At 38.9% G+C, this 22,708-nt stretch overlaps 1 pseudogene across 1 annotated transcript; it reads left to right on the forward strand.

The window, feature by feature from the left end:
• Window positions 1–7,181: 7,181 nt before the first annotated feature.
• On the forward strand, window positions 7,182–20,780 carry LOC145789262 (protein kinase and PP2C-like domain-containing protein; annotated as a pseudogene). Its single transcript, XR_014358616.1, has 10 exons — window positions 7,182–7,687; window positions 11,141–11,208; window positions 11,345–11,556; window positions 12,044–12,095; window positions 13,167–13,713; window positions 14,090–14,159; window positions 14,268–14,487; window positions 14,650–14,754; window positions 17,746–17,841; window positions 20,377–20,780. The product of XR_014358616.1 is annotated as a protein kinase and PP2C-like domain-containing protein (transcript).
• Window positions 20,781–22,708: the final 1,928 nt, after the last annotated feature.

Consider the following 22,708-nt stretch of genomic DNA (forward strand, 5'->3'; position numbering starts at 1 on the left):
ATTTCCCGGTCCTTCTCGCGACTGTGACACGGTTTCGGCCCCTCCCCCCGGTGTCCTATTTCCAAGCCTAAGCGTGGAAAAAGTGTCACTTTCCAACTTAGTTTTCAAACCGGGTCCCCGTGTTAGTTCCGTAAGCTTTCACACCTCGCGTCTGTCACTCCCGAGGGGTTTGGGGTGTTCTCGGCCCTTGTTGCGACTGTCACATGATTTTGGCCCCCCGATGGCCTACTTCCAAGCTTAAGTGTTAGAAAAATGTGTTTTCCGACCTAGTTTTCAAATCGGCAGTCCCCATGCCTCTTCGTTATGTTTTTACGGCTCAAATTGGTCCCTCCTGAGATGTTCGGGGTGTTTCCCCTGCTTTCTCGTGATTGTTACACGATTCCGGTCCGCTAAGGCCTGTTTTCAAGCTTCAGTGTGAAAAAAGTACCTTTTCCGACCTAGTTTTCAAACCGGATGTCCCCCGCTAGTTTCCACAACTTACATTGGTTTCTCCCGAGGTGTTGGAGGTGTTCCGCGGGCCTTCTCAGGACTGTTACAGGATTTTTTTGGCCCCCGATGGCCTATTTTCAAACTTAAGTGTTTAGGAAGTGCATTTTTTGACTTAGTTTCCAAACCGGGAGTCCCATGCGAGTTCCGTAAGTTTCCACAACTCACGTTGGTCCCTCCCTAGGTGTTTTGAGGTGTTCCCCGGACCTTCTCTTGGCTGTCACCCGATTTTGGCCCCCCGATGGACTATTTTCGTGCTTAAGTGTGAAAAAAGTGCATTTTTTGATTTAGTTCTCAAGCCGAGAGTCTAATGCTAGTTCCGTCAGTCTCCGCAACTTACCTCTTGGACCCTCCTGAGGTGTTTGTGGCATTTCCCGGTCCTTCTCGCGACTGTGACACGGTTTCGGCCCCTTCCCCCGGTGTCCTATTTCCAAGCCTAAGCATGGAAAAAGTGTCACTTTCCAACTTAGTTTTCAAATCGGGAGTCCCCGTGTTAGTTCCGTATGCTTTCACACCTCGCGTCTGTCACTCCCGAGGTGTTTGAGGTGTTCCCGTCCCTTTGTTGCGACTGTTACATGATTTTGTCCCCCCGATGGCCTACTTCCAAGCTTAAGTGTTAGAAAAGTGTGTTCTCCAACCTAGTTTTCAAATCGGGAGTCCCCGTGCCTGTTCGTTACGTTTTCACGGCTCAAATTGGTCCCTCCTGAAATGTTCGAGGTGTTGGGCCTTCTCGTGATTGTTACACAATTCCGGCCCGCCGAGGCCTGTTTTCAAGCTTCAGTGTGAAAAAAGTACATTTTCCGACCTAGTTTTCAAACCGGAAGTCCCGCGCTGGTTTCCACAACTTACATTGGTTTCTCCCGAGGTGTTGGAGGTGTTCCACGGGCCTTCTCGGGACTGTTACAGGAATTTTTTTGGCCCCCGATGGCCTATTTTCAAACTTAAGTGTTTAGGAAGTGCATTTTTTTGACTTAGTTTCCAAACCGGGAGTCCCGTGCGAGTTTCGTTAGTTTCCACAACTCACGTTTGTCCCTCCCTAGGTGTTTTGAGGTGTTCCCCGGAACTTCTCTTGGCTGTCACCCGATTTTGGCCCCCCCGTTGCCCTATTTTCAGGCTTAGTTGCGAGAAAAGTGCCGTTTAGAACTTAGTTTCCAAACCGGGAGTCCCGTGCTAGTTCCGTAAGTTTTTACAACTTACATCGGTTCCTCCCGGGGTGTTTGACATGTTCCCTGGGCTTTCTCGTGACTGTTACACGATTTTGGCCCCCGACAGCTTATTTTCGAGCTTAAGTGTGATAAAAGTGCATTTTTTGATTTAGTTCTCAGTTCGAGAGTCCCGTGCTAGTTCCGTAAGTCTCCGCAACTTACCTCTTGGACCCTCCCGAGGTGTTTTTGGCATTTCTCGGTCCTTCTTGTGACTGTGACACGTTTTGGGCCTCCTCCCCGGTGTCCTATTTCCAAGCCTAAGCATGGAAAAAGTGTCTCTTTCCAACTTAGTTTTCAAACCGGGAGTCCCCGTGCTAGTTCCGTAAGCTTTCACAACTCGCGTCTGTCACTCCCGAGGTGTTTGAGGTGTTCCCGGCACTTGTTGCGACCGTTACGTGATTTTAGCCCCCCGATGGTCTACTTCCAAGCTTAAGTGTTAGAAAAGTGTGTTTTCCGACCTAGTTTTCAAATCGGGAGTCCCCGTGCCTGTTCGTTATGTTTTCCGACCGATGGCCTTTTTGCAAGCTTCAGTGTGAAAAAATTACCTTTTCCGACCTAGTTTTCAAACTGGAAGGCCCGCGCTAGTTTCCACAACTTACATTGGTTTCTCTCGAGGTGTTGGAGGTGTTCCACGGGCCTTTTCGTGACTGTTACCGGATTGTTTTGGCCCCCGATGGCCTATTTTCAAACTTAAGTGTTTAAGAAGTGCATTTTTTGACATAGTTTCCAAACCGGGAGTCCCATGCGAGTTTCGTTAGTTTCCACAACTCACGTTTGTCCCTCCCTAGGTGTTTTGAGGTGTTCCCCGGACCTTCTCTTGGCTGTCACCCAATTTTGGCCCCCCCGATGCACTATTTTCAAGCTTAGGTGCGACAAAAGTGCCGTTTCGGACTTAGTTTCCAAACCGGGAGTCCCGTGCTAGTTCCGTAAGTTTTCACAACTTACATCAGTCCCTCCCGGGGTGTTTGACGTGTTTCCCGGGCGTTCTCGTGACTGTTACACGATTTTGGCCCCCGACGGCTTATTTTCGAGCTTAAGTGTGAAAAAAGTGCATTTTTTGATTTAGTTCTCAAGCCGAGAGTCCTATACTAGTTCCATAAGTCTTCGCAACTTACCTCTTGGACCCTCCCGAGGTGTTTTTGGCATTTCTCGGTCCTTTTCGCGACTGTGACACGTTTTTGCCTCCCCCCTGGTGTCCTATTTCCATGCCCAAGCGTGCAAAAAGTATCTCTTTTCAACTTAGTTTTCAAACCGGGAGTCCCCGTGTTAGTTTCGTAAGCTTTCACCACTCCCGTCTGTCACTCCCGAGGTGTTTGAGGTGTTCTCGGCCCTTGTCGCGACTGTTACATGATTTTGGCCCCCCGATGGCCTACTTCAAAGCTTAAGTGTTAGAAAAGTGTGTTTTCCGACCTAGTTTTCAAATCGGGAGTCCCCGTGCCTGTTCGTTAAGTTTTCACGGCTCAAATTGGTCCCTCCTGAGATGTTCGGGGTGTTCCCTGGGCTTTCTCGTGATTGTTACACGATTCCGGCCTGCTGAGGCCTGTTTTCAAGCTTCACTGTGAAAAAAGTACCTTTTCCGACCTAGTTTTCAAACCGGAAGTCCCGCGCTAGTTTCCACAACTTACATTGGTTTCTCCCGAGGTGTTTGAGGTGATCCACGGGCTTTCTCGGGACTGTTGCAGAATTTTTTTGGGCCCCGATTGCCTATTGTCAAACTTAAGTGTTTAGGAAGTGCATTTTTTGACTTAGTTTCTAAACTGGGAGTCCCATGCAAGTTCCGTAAGTTTCCACAGCTCACGTTGGTCCGTCCCTAGGTGTTTTTAGGTGTTCCTCGGACCTTCTCTTGGCTGTCGCCCGATTTTGGCCCCCCCGATTGACTATTTTCAAACTTAGGTGCAAGAAAAGTGTCGTTTCGGACATAGTTTCCAAACCGGGAGTCCCGTGCTAATTCCGTAAGTTTTCACAACTTACATCGGTTCCTCCCGGGGTGTTTGACGTGTTCCCTGGGCCTTCTCGTGACTGTTACACGATTTTGGCCCCCGACGGCTTATTTTCGAGCTGAAGTGTGAAAAAAGTGCATTTTTTGATTTAGTTCTCAAGCCTAGTGTCCCGTGCTAGTTCCATAAGTCTCCGCAACTTACCTCTTGGACCCTCTCGAGGTGTTTGGGTCATTTCCCGGTGCTTCTCGCGACTGTAACACGGTTTTGGCCCCCCCCCGGTGTCCTATTTCCAACCCTAAGCGTGGAAAAAGTGTCTCTTTCCAACTTAGTTTTCAAACCGAGAGTCCCCGTGCTTGTTCCGTCAGCTTTCACAACTCGCGTCTGTCACTCCCGAGGTGTTTGAGGTGCTCCCGGCCCTTGTGGCGACTGTTACATGATTCACAACTTAGTTTTCCGACCTTGTTTTCAAATCGGGAGTCCCTGTGCCTGTTTGTTATGTTTTCACAGCTCAAATTGGTCCCTCCTGAGATGTTCGGGGTGTTCCCCGGTCCTTCTCGTGATTGTTACACGATTCCGGTCCTTCTCGTGATTGTTACACGATTCCGGCCCGCCGAGGCCTGTTTTCAAGCTTCAGTGTGAAAAAAGTACCTTTTCCGACCTAGTTTTCAAACTGGAAGTCCCGCGCTAGTTTCCACAACTTACGTTGGTTTCTCCCAATGTGTTTGGAGGTGATCCACGGGCCTTCTCGGGACTGTTGTAGGATTTTTTTGGGCCCCGATTGCCTATTTTCAAACTTAAGTGTTTAGGAAGTGCATTTTTTGACTTAGTTTCCAAACCGTGAGTCCCATGCGAGTTCCGTAAGTTTTCACTGCTCACGTTTGTCCCTCCCTAGGTGTTTTGAGGTGTTCCCCGGACCTTCTCTTGGCTGTCACCCGATTTTGGCCCCCCGATGGACTATTTTCTAGCTTAAATGCAAGAAAAGTGCCGTTTCGGACTTAGTTTCCAAACCGGGAGTCCCGTGCTAGTTCCGTAAGTTTTCACAACTTACATCGGTCCCTCCCGAGGTGTTTGACGTGTTCCCCGGGCCTTCTCGTGACTGTTACACGATTTTGGCCCCCGACGGCTTATTTTCGAGTTTAAGTGTGAAAAAAGTGCATTTTTTGATTTAGTTCTCAAGCCGAAAGTCCCGTGCTAATTTCGTAAGTGTCCGCAACTTACCTCTTGGACCCTCCTGAAGTGTTTGGGGCATTTCCCGGTCCTTTTCGCGACTGTGACACGGTTTTGGCCCACCCTCGGTGTCCTATTTCCTAGCCTAAGCGTGGAAAAATTCTCTCTTTCCAACTTAGTTTTCAAACCGGGAGTCCCCGTGCTAGTTTCGTAAGCTTTCACAACTCGCGTCTCACTCCCGAGGTGTTTGAGGTGTTCCCGGCCCTTGTTGCGACTGTTACATGATTTTGGCCCCCCGATGGCCTACTTCCAAGCTTAAGTGTTAGAAAAGTGTGTTTTTCAACCTAGTTTTCAAATCGGGAGTCCCCGTGTTTGTTCGTTATGTTTTCACGGCTCAAATTGGTCCCTCCTGAGATGTTCGAGGTGTTCCCAGGGCCTTCTCGTGATTGTTACACGACTCCGGTCCGCCAAGGCCTGTTTTCAAGCTTCAGTGTGAAAAAAGTACCTTTTCCGACCTAGTTTTCAAACCGAAAGTCCCGCGCTAGTTTCCACAACTTACATTGGTTTCTCCCGAGGTGTTGGAGGTGTTCCACGGGCCTTCTCGGGACATTTACAAGATTTTTTTGGCCCCCGATGGCCTATTTTCAAACTGAAGTGTTTAGGAAGTGCATTTTTTGACTTAGTTTCCAAACCGGGAGTCCCATGCAAGTTCCGTAAGTTTCCACAACTCCCGTTGGTCCCTCCCTAGGTGTTTTGAGGTGTTCCCCGGACCTTCTCTTGGCTGTCACCCGATTTTGGCCCCCCCAATGGGCTATTTTCAAGCTTAGGTGTGAGAAAAGTGCCGTTTCGGACTTAGTTTTCAAACCGGGAGTCACGTGCTAGTTCCGTAAGTTTTCACAACTTACATCGGTCCCTCCCGGGGTGTTTGATGTGTTCCCCGGGCCTTCTCGTGACTGTTGCACGATTTTGACTCCCGACGGCTTATTTTCGAGCTTAAGTGTGAAAAAAGTGCATTTTTTGATTTAGTTCTCAAGCCGAGAGTCCCGTGCTAGTTCTGTAAGTCTCCGCAACTTACCTCTTGGACCCTCCCGAGGTGTTTGGGGCATTTTCCAGTCCTTCTCGCGACTGTGACACGGTTTTGGGCCCCCTCTGTGTCCTATTTCCAAGCCTAAGCGTGGAAAAAGTATCTCTTTCCAACTTAGTTTTCAAACCGGGGGTCCCCGTGCTAGCTCCGTAAGCTTTCACAACTCGCGTCTGTCACTGCCGCGGTGTTTAAGGTGTTCCCGGCCCTTGTTGCGACTGTTACATGATTTTGGGCCCCCGATGGCCTACTTCCAAGCTTAAGTGTTAGAAAAGTGTGTTTTCTGACCTAGTTTTCAAATCGGTAGTCCCGATGGCCTACGTTTGAAGGAGTGTAAACTTAATCAACAGAATTATACAAGACAGATTATTTCGTGCTCGTACAATTTTAATAAAATAAAATAAAAATTCAACTTTTTAACCGACCTACCAAAATAATCTATCTTCATCCTCTCCATCCCAGCCCAACCCAAAGCTTCGTTTTTCCACCCTCTTCTACATATACATAAACATATAAATATATACATGGGTGAGAGGCGAGAGAGAGAGAGAGAGAGAGAGAGAGATATGGGGGTGGAGATTGTGGAGTCAAACACATGCATTCGGGGTTGCTGCCGGAGCGACTCAATTCCTCTGCATCTCCCACCTTCTTCCTATCTCTGCCTTACGTGAATTCCAAATTAGCAAAACCCCTTTTTGTGTGTATATACGTGTGTGTGTCTCACTATGTAAGTAACCAACTATAGTGCGATGATCAAGGCCTACCCTGAGTTGTTGGAGCCCTAAGAGGACTCTTGAAATTGGAGCCTTTTATATATAATCATTAAAAAAATTGCATGTAAAATAGTAAGTATTTACATTTTATATATATATATATATATATTTAAATTTGCTATTACCCACACAAATTTAGCTTGCAGATATAATTACTAAAATTTAACTTACACAAATTAAGACACGAAGAAAAATCATTACAAGAGCTCAAAATTATAAGAATATTGTCTTGTTAGTTTTATAATTTGACCAAATTCAGTTTACAAAAAGGTATCAGTTAAATAATACCAAATAAAAATTGAACCAACTACAACAGTGTATCAGTTAAATATTACTTTTCTCACATTTTTTAATGCAAAATTACTAATTAAGCTTGCATAATCTATAAGGACCCTTTAGTTTAGATTGTGAACTTAGATTAGTTGTACTGAATCCTTATTTTTGAGCCTACTAATGCTATAAGAGTTAAAATTAATTAGGGCCCCTAAATTTTGTTAAAATTTGGAGGCCCTTGGTGGTCTTGCCTCAAGGTTGGGGCTGGCCATGATGCATTTGGGGGAGGAGAGGGATATTGGTTCTGGAAAAGGATGTTGAGGTGGTTTTAGGTAGTTTTACCATTTTATCATTCTGTGCAAATCAAAATAGAATCCAAAGATGTTTGAGCACGGGGTAATTCAGGCATACTAAAAATCTGTCAGGGACATCAATTAAGGTGTTTCCTTCTAATAATAGTATAAAATATGCGCTTATATATGAATTTATGTGTGTAGATGTTTATGTATGTGTATTTGGTTTGTTTATTTGAATGTCTACATGTGATATGCAGGATTCTTTTTTGACAATTTGGTTATATGATGTGTTGATGAAGCAAGTTAGATCATCTAGGAATCGCCACATTGGTTGCAGCACATGCAAAGCCTCCAAATTACATGTTTTTCTTCAAATTCTACGAGTCCCTAAATTTGGCAGAGAAACTACACGTGGAAGAGTGGAATCCAACTTTTGATCAAGTGCTCACCATCTCAGTCCAGTTAGGTATGTCTTTGATGATCTTGGCTTCATTTGAGTTTGTTTTAATTTTGTGAAGTAAACCTTAATTCCTTACTCGTCATTGAAATTCTTTGTATTTTCTTTGTGATATTATGTGCAAAATTCCTCTTATTAAGGGTAAATAAGTAGTGTAGATTAGGCTGAACATGACACTCATAGACTCATAGTGTTTTATTACCTGTTATGATTTGTTTAGGTAATATGAAATACTTGAGATGATTCTTATAGGTGCTTAGTTCACATTGATGACATGTTAGTGATGTGGTGTAGATTTCAGGTTTAGGTTTCTAACTACTGTAAAGTTATATAGTAAATCTTTCCATTGGTGTTTTTCTTGCTTGAAGTCTCTTTTTACTTTGAGTGTTGCTAATGGTACTACTCGTGCTCTGTCACAATTATTACAAATGATAAATTTTCGAAATTCTTGGACATTTAGTCTTTTTTGGAAAAATAATAAATAAAAGAAATGTAGTAAATCCTTTAAACAGAGCCTTCTATTGAACCTAAATTGTTTTCAAAGCATCTTTTCAATTCTGGACGAAAACAAAAATTTTAGTCCTAGTTTTTGTTTAGATGCAATTGAAGGAGTAAAATTGTAACTTAAATCATAGATTTGTGTCAGGAGCAAAACTCCAACAACCCCTAGCAATAATAATAATAATAATAATGATAATAATAATATTTATCAAAAAAAATAATAATAACAATTATAAAAATTAAGCCATTAAACAATAAACACCTATGAAGTACGATACTCCAAAAATGGTGTCGTACGAGTACTGGGTACGAGTACTGGGTACTTACCGAGTGCGGGTACGAGTACCGGTACAGCAGTACATGTACCGGGTACGCCGAATACATGCCGTGTACGGCAAATACATTTGGGTACGTCATGGGTACATTGTGGGTACGGCATGGGTACGACACCAGTACGGCAAAATGAATTTTTTTTTTTTTCCCCTTAGATGCTAGAATTTATTGCAACCTTTATTATTATTCTTTCAATTTTGAAAATATCAAGTAATTTATTTCCAACACTCTTTACCTATGAGTCATGGTTTTGGTCTCTTTTGTATCCTGTTTTAGACAATCAGAAAAGAAAAAAAAATAATTGTATAACTTTTTAGACAAGTTAGTTGTTCTCTTTTTAGTTTTGATATTGAAATAATTTTTAAAAAAATTAAAAAAAATTGATGTACCCAGCCGTACTAGTACCCTACTTTTTAAAGAATTTTTCGTATCGGTGTACCCGTATCGTACCCGTACCCGCACCCATGCTTCATAGATAAACACTTAAGGCTGCAAATTACTATTTGACGATTGTCACCGTCTAGAGGGAAAAAAGGTAATAAAAAAATTTAAAAAAATGATATGAAAGTCAAAATGTAAATGCTTTGGTATGTAACTTTATTTTGTTGATTAAGGTTGGAGTTTTCTATTTATTCGAGAGGCTTTTATAGGAACAAATGAAATTACAATGGACTTCATTTGATCGAAGGGTTGATATCATGTCTTTAACAAATTAGGAGCAATTGAAATAGGCGCATGCCTCGGATGCGCTTCGTTAATGTCATCTCACCTCAAGGATGGCAATAGATCGGGTTTTGAGTGTGAATTCTTGCTTTTAAACTTAATTAATTTAGTGATACAATTTTATACTTTACTTTACTATAAACCTGACAATTTTGACCTACCTACCGCTATAGTTTACCCTACCCTGGCCCTCAGGTGCACCTTACTACACTTTGTGCCTAGGTGCGTGCCTAAGCACGCTTTTGATAGCATTGGCTTAGATTTTACACACATTCCATAAAACATACGTTGTCAATGATTAAGGATGTGCAATCTACTACCATGTTGTGTTCTTAAGTATTGTTTTTTTCAACATATAGGAATTAGTAGTGTTTTTTGTCAATTTTGAATAGATTATTCCTGATGCATCTAGAGAAGGGAACCCAAACTTAGATTAGGTTATTGACCGTTGACCAAAATAAAATAAAGAGATTAACTTATTGGTAAGTTTTAGCATGTTGCACAAGATTTATAAGAATGTCTAAACATATGAGTGATGATAATGAAGTATTTATGTCACGATGGACATAATGCTCTTCAAAAATTTTGATAAATATCCTTGAATTTCTGTAAAACATGGGAATAGCTAACGTGGAATATGATTTCAATTTTTAAAACATTCATGAATAAATAATGCAAATAATATTAATTTTTCTAAATTATTTCCAACATCTCACCAATTTAACCTGCATGGATAGCCTAGTAGTCAAAGGAGTGAGATATAAACTCAGATGTTTTGGGTTCAACTCTTGCTGGCATCTAGACCCTGTCTTGGAGAGGTTCTTCATCATCCAAAAGGAAAAAAACCTCGCCAATTTTAAAATTTGGTATTGCTACTCAGCATCTTAGGTAGACGTCCTAATTAGATACCTCTTTAAGTTTCAGCTGAAAATTCTTGGAATTACTTTATGGATTTAATGGTAACTACTGAACCTCTTCAAATTACTTGTCTCATTAATTTAGAAATTCCAAATTTGTTTTGGTTTCAGCTCTCGCTGCTTCTTCTCTGTTTCTTTCTCTCAACATCTTCTGCTTCCTTTGTCTCTCTCTTCTCTGCATATTCTTCTCTTTTCTGCATCTTCCCTGGTTCTTTCTCCTTCTCTGCATAGCTTAGCTTCGCTTCTTCTTCCTCTTCTTTACTGCTTTCTTCTTCTTCATCTTCCCAGCTGGTTTCTTCTTCCTCTCCCCTGTTGCTTTCTCTTTCTTCTTCTTCACTGATGTTGCTTCTATTCTCTGCTTCTTCTTTGAATCTATTATCTACTTCCCCGCGTCTGCTATTACTCCTGCTACTGCTGATCTGTCTGTTCTCTGTTGTAGCTGTTGTTTTCTCTTCTCCGTAACTGTTGTTGGATCTTTCCTCTGTCACTGATGTTGCCTTCTCTCTTTCTTCTCTACTGCTGCTGCTGCTGATGATGATGATGATGAGGAGGATTTCATCCGTGTCCAATTACTTAATTTGTTTACTCTTTGCTTGGTACCACATATGTGTTTTGATGGAATTCCTGTGAGAAACCAATTTACTTGTTTGGGAGTTTGGGCTGAATGTAGTAAAGTTCTCCATTTGAGTTATATCACTTGAAATTTTTTCTAACCAAAGTACCAAACTAAGCTAAATCCGAGTACATAGGAAGGAGAAACTTTGGAGCAATTTTTTGAAACGTAAACATCTCTTCAAACTCGAGATGGGTTTTCTCCGACAAGAGGGGTTTGATGTAATGTGGTCCCATAGGAAAAGATTGATTGCTGAGTACTGGCATTGGATAAGCTTATTGCTGTATGTCTGTCCCTTTGTTTTGATTCTCTGTTTTATGAACGTATGATAAGGTTTATACTAAAGTTATAATGATCATGTTTCCTATTTTACAGCTAAAGCTCTGCAACATCTACATAAACTTGGGATTGTACACAGGGATGTAAAACCAGCAAATATTCTTGTAAAGGCCATCTACATAAGCTTATTGTTTTGTTTTGTTTTGTTTCTGATCTTTTTGTGGGTAAGATTTTGTGTTTCCTATTGAAGTGGTTGAATAATATGCTGCTGGTGCCTCTGTTTTTTTTTTTTTTTGGCAGCTTGATGAAAACCTTCATCCACATCTGGCAGACTTTGGTTTAGCAGAATATAAGAAAGATCTTAAACGAGTTTCTATGGAGAACTGGAGGTCATTTGGAAAGCCAACTGGTGGTTTCCATAAAAAGAATATGGTCGGCACACTCATTTATATGGCGCCTGAAATATTGAGAAAGGAGATACATAATGAAAAGTCAGATGTATATAGTTGCAGGTATCCTTCACGTGTTGCATCTTGCATTTTTTGAAATTTGTTGTGCTAGCGTGTCCATGTCATATCTCTATCGTGTCCCTTGTCCATGTCCATACTTCTTAGAGTGTCTAATAATGGATTAAACACTATTTTCTTGCGCTGACTATTTTCATGTCGTACTTGTCGAAAAGCAAATAGAATGATTGGTCATCTTGATCATTCATGAATGCCTTAATTCACTTTATCTAACAAATTTCGTGGCAATGTAATAACAAGAAGGGTATGCATGTACTTTATATTGTTAGATTCGGGGATAACATTTCAATGCTAGATAGTATGTATAGACCGAGTCTTTTGCTTTGTTATCTAGGCAGCTTATTTCTCTTACAGTCCTACCTTGTCGTAGAACTTGGGATTTGATAGATCATTATCATTTGCAATGACATGTAGAAGAATTTATTTTATATAATTTCATATAAACATGAAATTTGATTTCGATGTGTTGCAGTGAACTGCTTACTGGTGTTGTCCCATATACTGATCTTCGTGCAGAAGCGCAGGTTTGACTTTTTCCTTTTACTATAACTCACTGTTTACATGGCTATATGGCTGTTAAATTATCACTCTTGCGAGTGGAGGTGTAGAAATGTGTGTGGGCCAGTAATAGCATAGATGAAGTAAATGTCTGAGGAGTTTGGCACCTCCTTGATGTTGATGTTACGTGCCCCGAAAGTGCTGGTGATGTAAGGGGTGCTAACTCCTATTTATAAGAGGGGGGTCACAAGACCCATAACAAATTTCCTAGATATTTCTGTATTCCATTAGGATATGCCACAACATGTGGCTGTGTATCAATCCCTTAGGATTTGCCTTGATCCCTGAGCATCCACACAAAAGGTCCAATGGTGTGGTATCTCTCTCTCAGTAAGGCTGGCAGAAGTGGCACTCACAGGGGTGTCGTAGTGATCAACACTTTAGTCTCTAGCCACCAAACCACAAAATCTTCCGAGGTGCTATGTTGAATACTTCAGCATATATATATAAGTCCTGCCTCTTTGACTTGGCTATTGGACGAATGGCACAGTGTTACTATCGCAGAGTTGAAGGACATGTAGTTTGACCACCATGGTGATTAAGACAAGTGGAACACTTGAATCCTGCAGTTTAACCACAGCAGTTTCAGGCAAGCGTGGCATGAACTCATTTTCTGGGACTTGGGGTATATTTCCTGCCACTCTGTGTTGAAGGTCATGTAGTTTGACCACCACGCTAAGCTCTCTCATTTTCAGCCACTCTGTGTTGTTCAATCTCATTTAACATCTAGTGGGATTTCTCTTCCTGCTTTCTAGATTACTTCTCATACCATTCCTCATTTTTCTTGTCATTCAGTTTATGAGCACACATATGTTCATGCATATAACTGCTTATCAGGGTTCAGGTTTCCCATATAATTTTCATATTCTAAAAATTGTATTAAAAAAAAAAGGTTTCTGTTGAAGTTAAGTTTCTTCTGGACGTCCAATTCTTCACAGATAATATCTTACATCTTAATCTGACTGAATGCCCCCTAATCATTTGACCTGTCAACTATGCTTTTTAACATGGTTGTGCATCATGTGATCTGCTTGCAGGCCCACGCTGTGCTGGAAATGAACTGTACTGAACAGCAACTTACAGCAGCCGTGGTGTCTGAAGGATTGCGACCTGCTCTTGCTGGTCACAGCTCGTCTGCACCAACAGGTTTCCCGTCCTTGATACAGAGATGTTGGGATGCAAACCCCCAAAATAGGCCTTCTTTTGATGATATTATTCTGGAACTTGATCCCATCTTGGAATGCAGAAAGAGAGTAGAGGAAGACAAAAAGGAAAAGGCACTTGTTGACCCCTCTATCCCTCTTGGTGATGAGGGCATCCCGAGCCTTCTTGCTTATCAAAAAAGTATTAACTGGTTTACTGAGGATGAAAACCTGTCAAAGAGATCTTGTCTCGCAGCTGATTCTGGTGTCAGAATTTGGCCTGATCCTTTTACTGATCCTTCAGCACACCATCCAGTGTTGTCTTGGGGATCCTTCGGTACTTGTGGGAGAAGGGAGACAATGGAGGACACTCACTTTCTTATGCCCCATATGTGCGGTGAGAAGGATATCCATGTGTTTGGAATCTTTGATGGTCATCGAGGTGCGTCATAAATTAAGAGCTACTTATTTTCATCCTATTGGTGTATTTGGTACCAAACTCAAGCAACAGTGGATTTTAATGAGAACTAAAGCTCATGTGGGTGATCACAATATTAATTAATAAACAATTGCTTGGGCATCACTTGAAGTGTTTCTTAATGAAACCAGAATGACATAATGAGCATTACAAAGCCCAACTATTACAAAATGGAATTATTTGGAAATTAGTTTTAAGAAATTAATGTTTAAATTCTTGAAGAATTCCTTTTTTTTTTTCTTTTTTTTTTTATGATTCTTTTTGGTTGTTTCCAAACATAGCCTATGTGTCGTGCATTAGTTGCTCTAGATTACAATAAAAATGGCAAGATCAAATGCAGGTGCAGCAGCTGCTGAGTTTTCTGCTCGAGCTCTACCAGGATTTTTGCAAAGTCTTGGTTCCATAAAAAGGTTTCTTCCATTCTATTATTCTCGCGGGCTCTTTACATTCTATAATCTATATATGAATGTATTTAATAAGAAGTACATATTTTTATTTTGTATTTGATAACAATGCAGTCCGTCCGATGCATTACTAGAAGCATTTGTCAAGACAGATGTTGCATTCAGGAATGAATTGGATTCCCATCGTAAATCTAAGGGAGTTATTCAGAAAGACTGGCATCCTGGTTGCACAGCCATTGTGGCTCTTATAGTCAGAAACAAGCTTTTTGTTGCTAATGCTGGCGATTGCAGGGCAATGCTATGCCGAGCTGGCAGTGCTTATGCTCTAAGTAAGGTGAGATCGGACTTGATTTATCAACTAAATGACTGTGTAGTTGAAACATTCTATTAGAATAAAACATGGACCTTTTTTTTAACTTATTTTATTAAAAATTGTCTCCTTTGCTTACCCAAATGGGTTAAATTGTTCTCCAACTAATTCAACTTGACGCTGTAGGATCATGTTGCAAGTTGTCCTGAGGAGAGAGAACGTATTATCAGTGAAGGGGGACAGGTCCAATGGCAAGTTGACACGTGGAGGGTTGGGCCTGCTGCTCTCCAGGTTTTCTTCTTATCCTTTGCTTAACGATATTCTAGAAAATTGTGTAGACTATTGTCTTCTAATATGGTTGTCTATTGTGAGGAAGTATATAATATAAACTTATTTGTTTCGTCAAATTCTTTTTGCACCAAGTGTTAAGACCCATGAACCACCACTACAACCCATATCTAGGGCTATCTTGAGCATTATGATTATCAAAAATACTTATGATCACTAAAACATGAGCGAAAATATAAAAGGTAAGGAGTTGGTCCTCGAATCCTACTCCAGCTTCTGAGCGTAGCGAGGAGGCTCCTTGTGTCCTGCATCGGCTGGTAGTTGTATGGAGGGTTCATCAGTTGTCACCATGAAGAGGAACATTATGCAAGTTGGGCTCAAAGCATTCGATGTGGTTGTTGACGGGGTTGATCGCAAGAAGATGTGGGTCGCAAAAAAGGGTAGATCTCTGCAAAGGTCCCTGATGTTGGGATTTGAAGTTCCTTTGTTGGCTCAAAAGAAGCTTCTTAATTCCTGAAGAGAGGTCTTTCGGGCAGTCTCAACCTCTTGGAGAGCGCATAGGCTTTTGGAGGTCTAGAGACTGGTGAATAGGAGTGGTTGCTCCTTGAGGTTAGGATTTTTGGGGCAAATCAGTGGCAGGTTGTCACACCCCAATTTCAGATTAGAAATCTAAGGCATGATGGTTAAGGGTTTAAGGCTAGTTAAGATTATTAAGTTAAAATAGTGAGATCTTCTATTGTAAGTTCATATTAGATGTGGACTGATTCAAAAGAGTAGGGTGATTGATGTATGTTTTAAAGCCTAATTTAGTGTTCAAGGGTTCAACAACAAAAATGGAAACGAATAGCAAAGCAAATGATTTAAATTTCAATAACAAGACTTGCTTCATATGTGTGTGTGTTTATAATCCTAGTGTATAAAAGTAGCACACACCGAACTCTCTTTCCTCCCTACTTAAATCCCATTACATTACACAAAAGAAATAGTACAGGTACAACTTTCAGGTATATACATTACACTTTACAATCAGCTCACAACAGTACAATAAAAAAATACGGTAAATTACGTTAAACCCCCCTCAACTATGACCTATTTTTGAGTTGCCCCCTGAATGTTTTAAAGGCAACACTTAACCCCCCTTGAAGTATATGAATTGCAAAAGTCATTAACACTGTTAACAGAAATTATTAAGTTACCCTTTTACCCTTCAATTGTATTGCTACCAGACTATCATTATCTTCTTCAACCACTACCTAATTTCTTCCAAACCTCAATTCAATCCCAAACCCTTAATTCCACAGTGTCTCCACAATTCCGATTAACAAACACAACAAATTCATTTGACAAAGGGAGTAAAGTCAGCCACTGTGAATCACCACAACAATCCCATATTTTTGCAGGACCTAATGATCAACAAAGGGAGTGAAGTTTGGGGGTGGCAATGGATATAGGGGTGTTGTTTAAGGGCTTGGGGTTTTGAACTCATTGAAGAGAGAGAGAGAGAGAGAGAGAGAGAGAGAGATGAGGGGTTGGCAGTGGCTACAACAGCTTATGGCAATGGCAATGGCAATGGCGACAACGGTGGTTGAAGACAATGGCCCACCTCTCTTCATCTCACTCGCCACATGCAACTCCTCTTCCAGCCTACACCAACTCCTTTTTTTTTCTTTCTTTAACCAATGGCATCTCCTTCATTGTTCCTCCCTCCTCCCATCTCTGCACCACCACCTTATTTCCCCCACCACTCACCACCTCCCCTTTCAATTCCCACCAAGCCGAAACCCCTTGCCCACAGCCTCCCTCCCACTGATCAAACACCCCAATACACATTGAAACCCCTCAACACTAAAAGCCCTATATTAATTCAACATATGTCCACTAAAATCCCCCCACCTAATCAACGTATCGCCATCAAAACCCTCAATTCTTTTGCTGTGAAACTTTTTTATCAAATCATAATGGCTTGGCTAATAAGGGTTCTCTAGTTGGTATTAGCCATGAGAGTTTCTAGTTATGGCTTGGCATTTCTGGCCATGTAGAGTTGCTGGTTGTGTATATATATACAATGTATGTATATATAATAAGGCTTTTTTAGTCATAAATTTTTAATTACAGTATGATACATTTATGCCAAATGACTACCGGTGTGATGACAGAAGAGGTTTAGAGTTACAAAACAAAACTATAAGCGGGTTGAGTGTTGAATTTTAAACATTGATTTTTAACTTGACAATGGGTCATAGTTGAGAGGGGTTTACTGTAATTTACCCTAAAAATATATATGTTGTTAGAATAGGAAAATAATGAATTGTATTCTTATTTATTCCTTTTTTAGTTGCTTGAATTATGCCTGTAATTGATCAGAATTATCAATATAAAAGGGAATGAAGTCTAACTCATTCCCTAACTCTTTCTTTTCTCTAAACCTACATATGTGTATATATATGTATGTATGTATGTATATATATTAATATAATTTACCCTAAAACATTGATTTTTGTTCTTTGTGTGGTGTAGCTAAAATTAAATACAACAATAGGTTGAGTTAGGAAGATTCATAATTCTCAACCAAACTTGCTAGCATGTCCACCAACAAAGCACACCTACAGTAGGCAAACATTTTTTCTTTAATTTGTTAAAATTATATATTCCTTTATTTTTATTTTTCCTTCATGTCTTGTGAGGGCCTGAACCTTGCACCTTATCTTTTTGGGTATTAAGAGATAGCACTGAGCTAATACTGATATTTTATTTATTTTATTTTTTAAATTCTAAATAATGAATTAGAAACAAAAGGTTGGTTTCTATTTAATGAGGTTTCTGTAAACTAGATTTAAAAAATAAAGAAACAAGAAGAGGATGGGTAAACAGGAACACATGGTCCCTGCCCGGCCCCACTCTTTGCCCGTGCTTCCAGTATTCAACATGATGTGAAAGCAATAATCAATAATTTGTGGTTGAATTTGAAGTTTATTAATTACATATTTTTTACAGGTTACGCGGTCTATTGGTGATGATGATCTGAAGCCTGCTATGATTGCAGAACCTGAGATAACTGAGACCATACTGTTTGTAGAAGATGAATGCTTGGTAAGGTCCTTTGATCTGATAATCTTCTGTTATCTGGGGTTTATTATTTGTGTGCTACGAGAAACTAATAAATGGATTTGTGGCTTCTAAATAGACTTTTATGTACAGTTTCCAGGGAAATCAGAAATTTTAAATAACTGCAGTTGCATCTGCTTTAATCACTTTAAAAGCATTTGTTCTATATGCCATTACCAAACACAATTTTCTGTAGTGCCTGGATGATCATAGCACAATTCATGTTCTTGCAATTTGAAATTTGTAGGCCCCCAATTTAGGAGGTCCCGTACTTGGAAATGTTATTAGCAAGACAATTGAATAATCCTGAGATATATTATTGAAGTTTGAAATCTGTAGCCTTACAGAACAAGATTTTCTCTAAGTGTTTCCCACAAACACTCCATTAATCCCAATAGTTTAAAAACCCTTTTACGAATGATGTGGGAAAGAAGTAACACAAGGTTTTAGAACAATAAACTTTTAAGGAGTTGAATTTAAACAACAAAGCTCAAAAGCAAAAGAATATGGAAGTTGAAGCTCAAAACTTGAAAGATCTTGATGGGTATTACATTTAATCCTTCATCCCATGTTTGTAGACATGTAAAAATCTTGTTTTATAGCCCTTCGTCTCATTTTGGTCATTCCAGTGCAGTAAATGCGTCTCTAGCAGTTGAAACGAAGTAGCTGTTGCATATTCTAGAATTTAAATTTTGCGACGAAGGAGTCAACTTATTTTGAATCTAGGTGAAATCTGAAGCTCTCAGAACTTTTCTTAAGGGATTCGATTTATTTTGTCAAGGAGTCGACTAATCCTTTTATCTGCACGACAACTGGAGTTCAGGGTCGAATCATTTATTTGAGGTCGACTCAAGACCTTCAATGTTTTTAAGATTTTCACGTGTTAAGCATCTCAAACTCATCCAAAACCCTTTCTAACTCCAAAATAATTTAGATAATGAACATTTAATCATAAAACAAATATCAAAGACTTATTTTGGAGCTTTTTAATCTCAATCATTACAGCAGGAAAAATGTAAAACTTTTAAAACACTTGTACTCCTTTTGCAATGAATTATTCATCAAATACTAATGACAAAATCATGTTACATTCTCATATTTCATTAAGCTATCCAATAGCTAACACCAAAGGATATTGACAATTCAAAGTACAAGTTTATCATTTGCTAGCCACTCACTAATTTTGTATTGTGAAATATCAAACATATATCACTGTAAAACACAACCAACAAAAGCATCATAGACAATATCAAAACTAAACTATAGGTCTAATTTCTCTTTCATTTGAAGCATTTTGAGGCTTCTTGAATTCAATCCTTATTCTTTTGTTATGTTTACAGTTAAAATAGAATACAAGTATCTTGGCAGACTAACCCCAAGGGGTTGGCCTAGTGGTCAAGACCTGGGCCTAGGGTGTGCTCCCTTCAAAATCTTCTAAGTGCAAACAATTTCTGGGACTTTGCCCCGACCCCCCACTAGTGGATGGTGAGATTGGTCTTCCGGAGTAGTCGGTCTAGTGGGCCAGATGCTGAGTTATCAAAAAAAAAAAAAAAAATTATCTTGGCAGACTTGTAATTATTCTAATTTGTATTATGCTTTTCGTTTGTTAGTGCATAACACAGGTAGGCACTCAGATCAAACTTATTCAAAAGAGATCGTATACCACAATTTGAACGATTATGGTTTATGCCTTTGTTTTTCGGTTCTAAAAATAAAAAAATTCTAGCGGCCTTGCCCTATCTCTTCCCTCCCCATTCACACCTCATGGTTTCAAAGCATTGAAATAAGACAATACAAGGAGGGTGTGGAGTAAGCCTAGAATGAGAGAGTGTTCTGACGATTGAACTTCCATAGAACTACATGTAAAGTGAGACAGTCCATACCTAATATTAGGAAGATAACCTCTCTAGTATATTTGGGACTGGTTAAGTTTGAGATAACATTATAGTGTTAAAGATATCAGAATATATGAAGATACATAACTGAAGGGATTTGATTGTATCTCCCACTTTATATATATGGTGTACCATGTAATCAGGAGGATTAAGTAGTGCGAATAAAAGATGTAGCCCATAGGGCTTTGTATGTGTGGACGTAGGCCAAGATTGACTGAACCACATTAACTTTTTGTGTTCTTTCTTCTCTCTTTTCTATTTTTATTATCTCTTCATATTCAACCTTCTTGTCATATTACCAATATCAACTATTAACACCTACCTTCACATGCTTCTCATATTTCTGAACTTGGAGTTATATTCTTTTAGTTTAGTGATCTCTAAAAAATGATCTTTTGAAAAAAATTACAGTGGCTGAAAAGGGGGGTAGGAAGTAAAACCCTAGATAATTTTGCGACCTTTATGCTTTTCCCAATAATTCTTATTTAATTCAAATGCTTATGATGTATGTTTCATTTGTAATCAGACCATTTTCAAAATTTTGCTTTATTTATGATGGATGGTTGTGACTTGTTAGCATATCACATTTTTATAGAGAGAGTAACAACATGTGTTCGACTGTCAGGTTATGGCTAGCGATGGCTCTGGGATGTTATGAGCAACGCAGAGATTGTTTGCATAATAAAGGACACAGTGAAAGAGCCTAGGATGTGCTCAAAGAGATTGGCAACCGAGGCTACTGAACGTGGAAGCAAAGATAATATAACTGTTATTGTCGTTTTCTTGCATCCTGTATCTACTGCAGAGAGGATTTACTAGGTTTGATGGTATTCTTATACAAATTGTTTTGTATCTATGAAATTAATTTTAGTGAGACATGGAAATGAACCAGAGGTGGTAGGAAAAGGTTTACCTCCTCGTCTTGTGGAAATTATATGTGTACATTTATTTTTAGTGGGAAACTACACAAAGCATATGCTTGTATTGTTGGATTTCAATGTGCATATATGGAATAATATTGTTAATAGATGTTTAATATGTTCACAGTGTGCGCGCGCACACACTCTCTCTCTCTCCCCCAAAAAGGCATGAACACTTCATTAAAATTAAACTGTACTACATGATTAAAGCAGGAATTTTTGATATGATAATACGATTCAAATCTACATGAATATATGTATATGGCACGACTCATTAGCACGAATATTAAATAGGTTGGATTACTGTCGAATTTGTATAGAACAAAGCTGACACGAATAATCGGTATAATGAAAAATTAGTCACATATTTAATATTATTTCTATTAAAGGGTGTTATGACATTTTTTAATCTCTTATATAACTCCATCTAACTAAGAAAAAAGCATGTAAAATAGGATTTTAAAGCTAATAAAGGTTTTTGTTTTTGTTTTCAATTGAAAATTTATTTGTCTACTGTTTGAGTTAATTTAGTAAAAAAAAAAATATATATATATATATAATAAGATATTGTTTTTGTAAATTAAGAAAATCAAATTGAATTGAAATCAAATATTCTTATGAATAATTTCATTCAATATAGATTAGTTTCATAAAAATTAAATTGTGAAGAATTTTTTTTTTTTTTTTTTTTGTACGCTTGATATTTTTAGCTTATGGTAAAATATTTTTACATGACACGTTAATACTATACAAATCGAATACAAATCAGAAATGACATGACACAATAACACGAAATAATACATGAGTTAGGTTATTATTAAGATAATTTTGACACATTCAAAATGTCACGACACGAACACGACGCTGAAAGCATGCGAAGAAAGTAAGAAACCCTATATAATTATATTAGTAAAGCGTAAAGATATTTCCTCTTCTTATTATCTCTCAGGCTCATCCCTCTTTTGATTTATTAACTAGAGTTTCAGGCTTGTTGATATTATTATGGCTGTGAAAGGCCTCAAATGAGAGATTTTTCTTGCTTCACTCCCAGCATTGAAAATAGGCAGCCTTGTGTCAATATGAGCTCGTCCGAAGATCGTGATTTAGCTGTTGCGAACTCCTCAGCTTTCCGCTAGAGCCACCCTCTAGCTGTAAAAATTAATGTCTGCCATTTATTTGGTTCATAACCATCACTACTATATCATAATCTAGGATCACAAAATTTCTAAACCAAGACAACTACTATACACAATTCTAAAAACAAAAAAAACAAAAAATAACAACCACTACTATTCGTGATAATCAAACACAACTATAAATCATTAACCAAACATTCCTAATGTTGTCTTGGTTAATAAATTTGGTTGGAGATTTAGCAAATGAAAGGGAAAAAGTATGTAAAATGCGAATAAAATATAGTTACATTTTATCTACATTTCACAAAACTTTCCTTTTTCTTTTCAAATCCTTACTAAAATTTATCAACCGAATACAACCTAAATATTTGGGGAAAATCAAAACAATACACTTTTAGGATATTCTAAATAAGTGTACTTTTTTATTTTTTATAAAATATGAGTTGGATATGGGTTGAGTTTAAGGTGATGTGATAGAGAGGTGATATGACTTCTAAATAAGTGCATTTTTTGACTTTTTATAAAATATGAGTTGGGTATGGGTTGGGTTTGAAGTGATGTGATAGAGAGTTGATATGACTTAAATAAGATGATATGACTTAAATAGGATAGTGACTTTTTGACTTTTTAATTTTTTTAGAGGATGACAAACAAGGACGACAAGATTTTTCTTTACTCTAACCAGGGGCACGACTATAAATTTTCTTGTAATTTTATTGTGCATAGCTTTAAACTATAAACGACCGAAATGATATTTGCAATGCTTTGTGATCGGGGAGAAGTTTGGTATTAAAATAGTTAAAAACTTATTAAAAAATCAAAAAGCTTAAAAGTCATATAAAAAATAAAAACTCATTTTTTATTTTTTTGCATATTTTCTATAAAAAATAAAATAAAAATT

Source organism: Camellia sinensis, unplaced genomic scaffold (assembly GCF_055761805.1).
Source record: "Camellia sinensis isolate YWXY unplaced genomic scaffold, ASM5576180v1 Unanchor3, whole genome shotgun sequence".
Lineage (NCBI taxonomy): Eukaryota > Viridiplantae > Streptophyta > Magnoliopsida > Ericales > Theaceae > Camellia > Camellia sinensis.